Source organism: Anneissia japonica, unplaced genomic scaffold, assembly GCF_011630105.1.
Source record: "Anneissia japonica isolate Jap-2015-1 unplaced genomic scaffold, ASM1163010v1 scaffold13089_len49261_cov121, whole genome shotgun sequence".
In the NCBI taxonomy this organism is placed as follows: Eukaryota; Metazoa; Echinodermata; class Crinoidea; order Comatulida; family Comatulidae; genus Anneissia; species Anneissia japonica.
In genome coordinates this window covers 33,948-43,998 of record NW_022750092.1, presented here as the reverse complement: position 1 = coordinate 43,998, position 10,051 = coordinate 33,948, and the positions used below count along the sequence as shown (strand labels likewise).

The following is a 10,051-nucleotide window of genomic DNA, read 5'->3' as shown; positions in this document are numbered from 1 at the left end:
TTAGGATTAATGCCTGACACTTCTCAGCACACCATCACGAAGCTTAAAAAAATGTACATCAGATACATGGCTTTATTCCGTCCACTGATGTACATCTGGCTCCTGTCTGTCGTCATGAATATGAAATGCGCGTTTCCTATTTTTTTGCAGCGTTTTCTTTTTGGTTTGCTGGTGATTTTTATTTTTGTTTGCAGCGTTTCTTTTCTTTATCCTTTTTTTTTTGCATTTCTTTTTGTTTGTAGTGTGTCCCTTATGGGCCATCGTAGAAACTGAACCGGGGATCAAGAGAACTCATGCTAACATCAGCTTTCTAATGCTGCTAATTGTCTATCGGCAGTAACATGGCCGGTTGAACCGGGGGGGGGGCACTTTTTGACCAAAAATATATAATGTCTGGAGATTTTTGTATGATCGGAAATGCAAGAAAAGAAGGAGGGAAGAAGGAGTAGAAGGATGGGAAAGAGAATGTTTATCCAGTCCCCGACTGGGTTACATTTTCTCGCAATTCACATTGGCGGATCTGGGGGACACACGTAAGGCTTATTTACTGTAACAACAATGGGAAAAATTATCTGACCGTTTTCAAGAGTGGAAAACCTTTAATTTTAAAGAACTTAAATTAATGTTATTAAAAGATACTTCACAAGTCGGGAAAGCTCATTGCCCACCTTCAGGAATACAAATTTTCCTGGGGGAGAACCCCCGGAACCCCCGGACCCCCCTTTTCTTTAGAGCTTATCGATTCAATGAAAAAAGAATATGTATGCAACTACTCATTTTTTTTAATGTATGTATACACACATAACAGGCCTATTTATTGTAATGAGAAAGTTTACCTTACCGTTTTCAAGAGGGGGAAAACCTTGAATTTTGAAGAACAAAGTCATTAGACACCTAGCTCAAAAGTCGAGAAAGGTCATTTCTCGCCATCTAGAAATCAAAATTTTCCCGGGGGAGGAATATTGACCCCACCCCACCTAGGTTTGATTCCAGATCTGCATGATTCATATTCCCATTCATGCTATAAGTGCCACCACCCCCCCCCCCACTTTGAAAAACATTCCGCCGGCCCTGAGTAAATACAGAAAGTTGGAATGATATTATTGAACATTTCTACTAAAAGTTTTAAAACTGTTTCAAAAAGGCAAACAAATACCAAGCAATGGATCTAAAGCTACAAATATTCAAAATAGCCAAATGAATTGTGAAAACCATCAGCCCTGAGGAAATCATACAGTTTGTTATTTATTCAGATATAAAGATATATACAATTACAAACAAAGAATATAAAAGTAACGACATATACAAAAATATAGTATCTATATTATTATGATTACTATTATTGCTACAATTCTAATAAATACAGAAAAGCGGATTTGTGTAGTGTCATATTCTGTAAACATTGAATTTGATTTCTTTTACTTCTCGACAAATTGTGCTTAGAACCCCGTGGCCCAGTTCTACCCAAAGGGAAAGACCTGCCCTCTCCCGCTCCTCGGCGCCTGTCTCTTATACACATCTAGATGTGTATAAGAGACAGATTCTATACTATCCTATAGTCTTTGGATATTATTTCTACCCTACAATTTCTGAAAGCAAATTTAAAGTCTTTAGTAATAAAATTTCTACAAACCATTAAAAATCTGTAATTTATCGAAAGATGACAAATTCATAAGACGCATCTATATGCATCGGAGCATCGTCTACACATTGCACAATGTGGATTGTATAGTCATCACCAATTTGACGTCGAAGCCACTCAACACCCATTCGGTTTGTTGTTGAGATTGTAAATAACAAGATTGGTATCCTCAGTAAAACGTTTTATTGAAAAGTGATTTATTATAGGCCTAAAACAGTAAAACAATATAGTACTCACGTGACTTAACTGGCAAAAAATGTCCTTTCCAGCACGTTGAAAATCAGCAGCGTCGAAGCAAGGTTCAAATTCTGTCGTCACAAATTGACCTCTGGCTGGCAATTCTAGTCTCTCATGGGATTCAATATAACCCTATAAAAGGTTCAATAATTAAATATTACAATTCATAACCGAGTTCAAACTCTGATCAAGATTACCATTGATTTACACTTTGTTGTTGTGTTGGCCTTGCATCAATATATTTTGCAAAAAGAACTTTAAACAATAATGACACAATCCACTTTTTAATTTCAGTGTGTGAAGTCTGTCTTTGCATGAGTGTAAATACCATTTTGGTGACCAGATACAATAGAAAGTAAATTTTGTAAAAAATTGTCATTCAAAAATGTAGCTGAATGAGTAGCTGATTATCATCATCATTTTATACCATAAAAGCCTGCTTCTTAAAAACCGTTCTTCGAGAACCTTTCCTAACGATACTGGATTACTGATAGAACTTGTGCTTTTTCCATATCATCTCTGAATTTTTTTTCAATTGTTGGTGGTACGTTTGATTCCATAAAAAAAATTTGTTTCTGCCACTTGTCATTTGACATCCTTGTCCCGTCGGACAGGCCTAAACCCCCTATCATCCGACGCACGCGACTAAAGTCGTCGGATCAAAAATATAAAAAAAAAATATTTGCCTTTCCAAATGACGTTATTTTGAATGCCATCCCTAATATTTAAAAGCACATTTTGGATCATACTAAACCATACAAACTCTCACCATGAACCCTACAAAAAGTTTCTATTCCGACCGTCGACTGAGGGTTTGTCGCACATGCTTGGACCCCTCCGTCGAACATTGTCGGATCCCTTACGGTTGGCAAATTTCTGGTGCCACCGCTGGTCACATGTGCAGTGTAGGTACATGATGGCGCATTGGTAGCAGCATGATACACCAACACTACACCTGCAAGCCACATTTTGTTGCTGCTCGCGATAACCCTGTGTACTTTGGATATAAAACCCTTTGTTTTTAAGGCCAGATATATCTCAGACCAAACACTACTGTGCGGCACCAACAATAAAAATGCATATTCAATTCTAATATACTATTGTCCTATAGCATTTGAATGAACTTTTCAGGCCGTCAGTTTACTTACCAGTCGAGCTGAAATCAGACGAGGAATACGATTTCAAATGATCAAGTACATCCACTCTTTCGTGTTCTAAAATTCGGAAAAATCCGCAATCTCTAACGAAGCCTTCCTCATGTGTTCTCTTTAAAAAAATTCCAACTTTTTTCGGGGACGACAGCCTCAAGTAAAGAATTAGAAAGAAACAGAGTTACTATATTATGACGTTTTTACAGACCAACAAAATCAAAACCATAACCACCCTTGTGTCATTGGTTCCCATAGTCAGTAGGGCCATCGTTTTCGTCGATAGATTAGGTCCCCTTCCTTTTGAGTGTGTGGGAGTGCTAACATTCTTTATTTGCATCAACACCAGCTTGCAGCTGTGGTTGCGTCTGATGCCAGATAAGCCTTGCTCCTAAAAAAAAACAACAAAAAAAAAAACCGCTGCATTTTCTCTACAGCGTGGCTGTCACCGAAAACTATCGGGAATTGAAGATCTGTTCAAAAAATGCAGCCGAACATTCCGCATACGCCAGTGCATGCATCGTCAAGCGAAGTACAGGCGGAAATGAAGTTTGAAGTTTTCCGATTATCGGTCACAGAATCTATGAACATATTTAGCATTTATGACCGGCCTACCTGGATTTCTGGCGTTAATTCTGGAACGGTGGCGTTCTCAACTCGTCTGACGATCACTTCTTCTAAAGGATCCCATTTATTGAAGGAGCAAACTGGGCTTTTAGCAACTTGGGCTTTCTGTTTTTTGAATGCTGAGTACTTCTCGACCGTATCAAAACTTGATATATACTGCCAAAGATTTTCTAAAATATAATACAATAATCTTTCTTAGTAAACAGTAATATTTACCTATACTATATACTATATATATATAAATTACTCCCTTTCCTTCATTCCATCCTTTCATGGAAATTTAAATGTTATTCCATAAAACATATTATCTTCCCTTATTTTCAGAAACAACATTCAAAGTACTCCTCTTCTCTCCGCATGTACACTTCTTACCCTTCCAATTAAAACTCTGTCTTATAGAAATATAATTGTATAAATTACACTGAAAATTGTGTTCGTTTTGTTGACTGAAACAGATAATGATGGCGCTGACACTGTACTGATTCTAGAAAATATAATGATAATGTAGCAATGGCGTTCACTGCAACAAGGATGGCAACGAAAAAACGACAGCAACAGCAAAAGACTGTCTCTTATACACATCTAGATGTGTATAACCAATGACCCCAACGTAGTGCGAGCTATAACTTCAACTAGTATAGTTCCATGTGCAACTTTAAGTCACATTAATGTAATCGAAGTAATAATTTTCATAATCTGATTTAATTGAATGACTTCTACTTCACCACTACATCAACCATCACAAATGACTGACACCACTGATTACCACAAACACCACCACCGCAATCAGCACCTGCCACCACCACCACCATGATAACAGGGGGCACAAATTGAAAGAGGGCATTTCCGAAAGATTGGTTAAATGAGCTTACGAAACACATCCATTTATACTTCGCTGCACTTTGTGATACCTATCGCAAGCTGTATTCAGAATAATACAGCAGTAAAAACATGCAAATATCATTAGTTTTTGGGAGCTGGGTTAGTTTAAAAAAAAGTTTGCTTGGTTGAGGAAGTGCAGGAGGCTGTCTAAATTTCACGGGTTGCGGGACACTTCAGACCACTATAGATGAGTCGAGTATCAAGGCAGGGGCGCCGCTAACTACAGCCCTAACATCAGAGGTGGTTCCAGCCGCTCCTCGCCAATAGTTCGGTTCTTAAAACCAAGTCTTCTCGGAAAAGGACTTGGAAATGGAGGTCCAGTGTACACATCTGACTCGTGTGCACTTTAAATAACCCATTGCATCTTTCGGAAGAGTATGGAGTTACCCGATTTTATGGTTCATTTGAGCACCTGTCGTGGAATGATGTGATGTTACGATAAGCGACTCTTTACGGCTGCTAGTTAGTCATGAATCATGCCCATGTGCAATTCAGCCGCGAGTTATGGGTTACTCTCCTACGTTTCGTAATAATGCATCATGAGTGGATTTCTCGCACGATAAAAATCGTAATGATACTGGGCTTGGTCTACAGGAGTTCGTGCTTCAAACAGGTCATTCCAATCTTAGAAGAAGCATTTTGATGGAGAAAGTGCACCTTTTTAGCAAGGTTTGCCTAGGTCGAAACTAACTCCGGCTATATAAAATTTATTAGAAGTTTGAAAAATGTTATTCCTATTAAAGAATAGATATGGACTACTACGTTTATTTTTTATTGATCTAATCTACGTAAATTAACATTTAGAGCTAATAATTATAATTGTTTAAGTATAAATTTAAAATTACAAATATTATGGGAATAATCCTCTAAGTTTATAATAATATTTAATAATATTTAAATATAGCAAGTAGTAACTAATGTTACAATTATGTTATTGTTTATTGAAGTCTACAAAACCGTTCACAGTAAGCTTTTACAAAGCGACACTTTCCTAGAAGGAAAACAATTATTAATGCACAGAGTATTTATTATATCTATATTATATACTTGTTTATATTATGTTTATCATATTTTTATATTTATTATAGTGGCGTAACAACATATCAAAATGTTGTGGCAACGTGTATTAGCAATTGATTAAGAGTGTGGTTGAATGTGTAGTTGAATAGCTTGGTGGTTGGATGTAGTTGAGTTGAATAGCTTCAATTCCTGTCTGTGTTGCAGGAATTTTTCCCACGACCAAAACAAGTCCACTCCCTAAATCTCATATTGAGATTTAGTTTGTGTAAAAGCATCGTGTGTGTATGTTTGTCTTGTGTAAGGGATTGTCACCTACAAGTAGGACAGTGATATATTCGCTATTGGCAATCCTTGGCAATGTATTGTGTGCCTAAAAAAAAAGAAGAAAGTAGTCACAAAATGTCATAGCCTGCTATATTACTCAAATTCTCTGTGAATTTTAGTAGCACATTACATTCATGAGTTAAAAACAAGAAATTATATATTTTTTGCTAGTTTTTTGGTGTCTTCTTTTAGAAGGATATTGTGTATTATAATAATTACTAGGGACCCAGGGCTTTGTCTCTCCTCCTCTTGAGCCCATCTAAAACTTACCTGGTTGAGGTATCTTTTCAGATTACGTGCCTTCAACAGCTCTCCTTTACCAGCTCCCTTTGATGTCTTTGTTCCTACTTCTAATCCCTTTGCCTTCTTCATATTATGAATGTTGGTTGCTTGCAAAATTTCAGTTAAAATGTGACACCTAAAAATGAAGAAATCATCAATTATTAGTCAATCAATCAATTAATCATTACTATAAGATTTTTATTATTATTTTTCTCATTTTTATCATTATTATTTTTATAATTAGAGAGGAATAACTTCCTTTTTTGTTACTTTGATATGATTTAGAAAATGTTATATTCAAACATCTATATCTTAATAATCATTGAAAAATGAAAGACTGGAAAAGAAAAAAGTGAAGAAATGCAATGACCGCATATCAGGGCAAGAAATACCAATGACAAAATGGAAAGAAATCAAACATCAAATAAACATACCCTACATAATATTACATTGACTATTTTGAATAATTAATTCATAAATATATGCATCAATTATAAATAAGGAACCTGATTTGTTAAAGTTCTTGGGTGTCATGACAGCTATTAAACTGCTTAAAATTTCAATACATTGACAATTTTGAATAATTTATTCAGCCCATGAAATAAGGAAAAAATTAGGTTGGCAAAAATTTGCCGACCTTAAATTCTCCGAGGTCGGCAGCCTCGGCAATTTTTTACTACCTAGGCCTATAGTATAAACTATGATTTTTCCGAACGCTCGACCTTACTTACATCGTCATCTACAGATTGTGATTTTGGTAATTTCTCTATTAAATCAATATATTGCTGGTGAAAGAATGGTCGTACTGTACTTGTATTAATTTAATAGCGTAGTATAATACATAGGTTTTAGATAAGAAAATTGGCAAATAAATTTCATTTTAGCATTCGTTTTATCGTTATCTTTGGCATGGGAAATATCACTTTCGTAAAAGCTACGATGGTGTAATAACATTTTTTAAAAACTTTTATTTTTTTCTGAAATTTCCATTAAAATTTTATTTTTATTAAAAATCATCAATATTTGCAAACGGCGGGTTCGCCAAACAAGGTATAAAAAAATCTTGCCTTAACTCACTTGCACTGTTCAGTTCACCTAGTTTACTAACCCATGCAACATCAACTACATATAAGTTAACCAGGTTAACTCACTTGCACTGTTCAGTTAACCTAGTTAATTAACCCATGCAACATCAACTACATATAAGTTAACCAGGTTAACACACATCATTCACTTGGTTAAGTAATATGTCCTGATTACCTGTATTTGAACTAGAAATTCTCCTTTTACGCTGCGCAGTAAATGCATAGGCCTCTCACGGTGTGATGTTTCTCTTGAGAATTGGTAAGTACGAGTTTGAAAACAATCAGACTTACCAAACTTAAATTATTGTATTAACAAACAATTTACTACAACAGCGACAATGACAACAACATGACAAAATATTACAATTTCAAATAAATTAGAAATTTTCTTTGGGAATTATGATAGTATGTAGCGTCAATTTTCTGATTAGTGAATTATTAAAATGCAAATGAGCAATTAGCATATTCACACATGTACTAAATAAACAATAGGCTCTGTCTTCCTATTACCATCTTGCATTCTGCAAAGTTTAAAACCAATCAGACTTACCAGAAACTTTAGTTATCACAGTAACAATCAAATAACCAACAACAACAGCAACAATAACAGCATGAAGAACATAGGTAAAAAAAAATAACCTCCCAAGAGCTCCACTCCTTTAGGGAGGATAATCAACCAAGTTAATTCACTAGTACCACTCAGTTCACCTGGTTAACTAATATGTGTAGATCACCAAATTTCAATAAACCAGGTTATATAACCTGAGCTACTCTACCTATTTAAATGTAGTTCAGTTCACCTGGCTAACTAATATGTGTAGATCACCCAACTTCAATAAACCAGGTTATATAACCTGAGCTGCTCTACCTACCTACCTGTAGTTCAGTCCACCTGGTTAACTAGCATGTGTAAACCCAATTTAACTCCTTTGATTAAAACCCAGTGAATCCACCTTAGTTTACACCATCTGGTTAACTCACCTGAACATGTCACTATTTCACGTATGACATGGCGTGCAGTCTCGGAGCTGGCTATCCTCTCCGGCAACAATAGAACAAGTAAAACTTCAGTTGCTTCCTGTAGGAATTCTGTCTCCGCCACGTCGCTTTTTAAACAGGGATGCAACTGGAAAGGTTGTAGTTTCCCTCCACCTTCAGTACTGTAATAACAATTTTTAAAATGTGCGTTTTTTTAATAGAAAGTTGGAACACATACAAGCATAATTTTGGGTGAGCCAAATAATAATCACTTGCTTGTTAAAAATATAAAACTACTGGCCTTTCCATTCTTATGATTGGCTGTTAAAGTGTACAGTTACCTTGGTGATGTCTCCCGAAGTTCCCTGAAGTGATCACATAATTTTTCAGTAACATCCAGGGCCATGAACCGCACCCAGATGAATGAAATCAGCTTAGTATGATCCATACTTTTGTTGTATACTAACTCTGTATGAATATGTACCAACAGACATTGTACTACTCACACTTGAGAAAATGGACTGTTCCACTAAGCTCCACCCCCACCCCCCCCACCTTCGATACCGTTACTAAGGTCCCACAAAATTACAGCCACTTGTGGAGAAACATGGCCGAGTGTGCGGTCGTAAACATAAACATGCGTACTTCTAAGAAATGCAGGTATTCTGGCCACGCCTATTGAATAACATCTTTGATTGGTCACTGGTCTGATACTCCATAAAATGCAATTGTTTCTTCCCTATTCTTGGAAACACCCTTTCCCATAAACATGGTTACAGGAATAAATGGTAAATTGCAAGTAATTACTCAAGCTGAAAAAAGAGGATAGCAGTGAAATTGATCCAGAGACCCACAAGCCTTTATGGTTCAGTGAACATACAGTTGCTACTAATACACCCCATAATGTATGTTTGGTTTAAGGTCTTTTTTGTGAGGGCCTAACAATAATTTGCCAACAGACGTGGTTCTTCGCCTTCATCTTGGAGGTGAGGCTCTACGATTGGCCAAAACTTACTGAAACTTACCATATCCACTTTCTGTAACCTTATAACCAAGTTGGTAATCAGCTCCCACATATCGTCTCTGAAATATTATAGAAAATGATAAATAACTGAATAAATAGTTTGAAGATGTGTCTGTGATTTGTAAGGTTGTCATGAAAAACTATCACATTTATTCTGCAAAAATTGCAGAATAAATTTTTAAAATGAAAAAAACCTAAACCACATTATGTATAATAATTCAGATGTGTATAAGAGACAGCAACTATTAAACTGCTTAAAATTTCAATACATTGACAATTTTGAATAATTTATTCAGCCCATGAAATTAGGAAAAATTAGGTCGGCAAAAATTTGCCAACCTTAAATTCTTCAAGGTCGGCAGAATCGGCAATTTTTTACTACCTAGGTCTATAGTATAAACTATGATTTTTCCGAACGCTCGACCTTACTTACATCGTCCTCTACAGATTGTGATTTTGTTAATTTCTCTATTAAATCAATATATTGCTGGTGAAAGAATGGTCGTACTGTACTTGTATTAATTTAATAGCGTAGTATAATACATATGTTTTTGATAAGAAAATTGGCAAATAAATTTCATTTTAGCATTTATTTTATCGTTATCTTTGGCATGGGAAATATCACTTTCGTAAAAGCTACGATGGTGTAATAACATTTTTTAAAAACTTTTATTTTTTTCTGAAATTTCCGTTAAAATTTTATTTTTATTTAAAATCATCAATATTTGCAAACGGCATGTTCGCTAAACGAGGTATAAAAAATCTCGCCTTAACTCACTTGCACTGTTCAGTTAACCTAGTT

At 35.6% G+C, this 10,051-nt stretch overlaps 1 protein-coding gene across 3 annotated transcripts in view; it reads right to left on the bottom strand.

Moving 5' to 3' along the window:
* Positions 1-1,690: 1,690 nt before the first annotated feature.
* The window catches only part of LOC117121251 (sorting nexin-25-like), a 34,479-nt gene continuing 26,118 nt past the window's right edge, over positions 1,691-10,051 (bottom strand). The window contains exons 9-11 of one of the 3 annotated variants that reach the window (XM_033266386.1): positions 3,643-3,824; positions 3,028-3,182; positions 1,691-2,011 (exon numbers count right to left, since the gene is read on the bottom strand). The gene's annotated coding sequence lies outside the window, so the exon portion shown is untranslated. The remainder of the gene's footprint in view (positions 2,012-3,027; positions 3,183-3,642; positions 3,825-10,051) is intronic. The other 2 variants (XM_033266387.1, XM_033266384.1) reach the window with 2 other exon arrangements.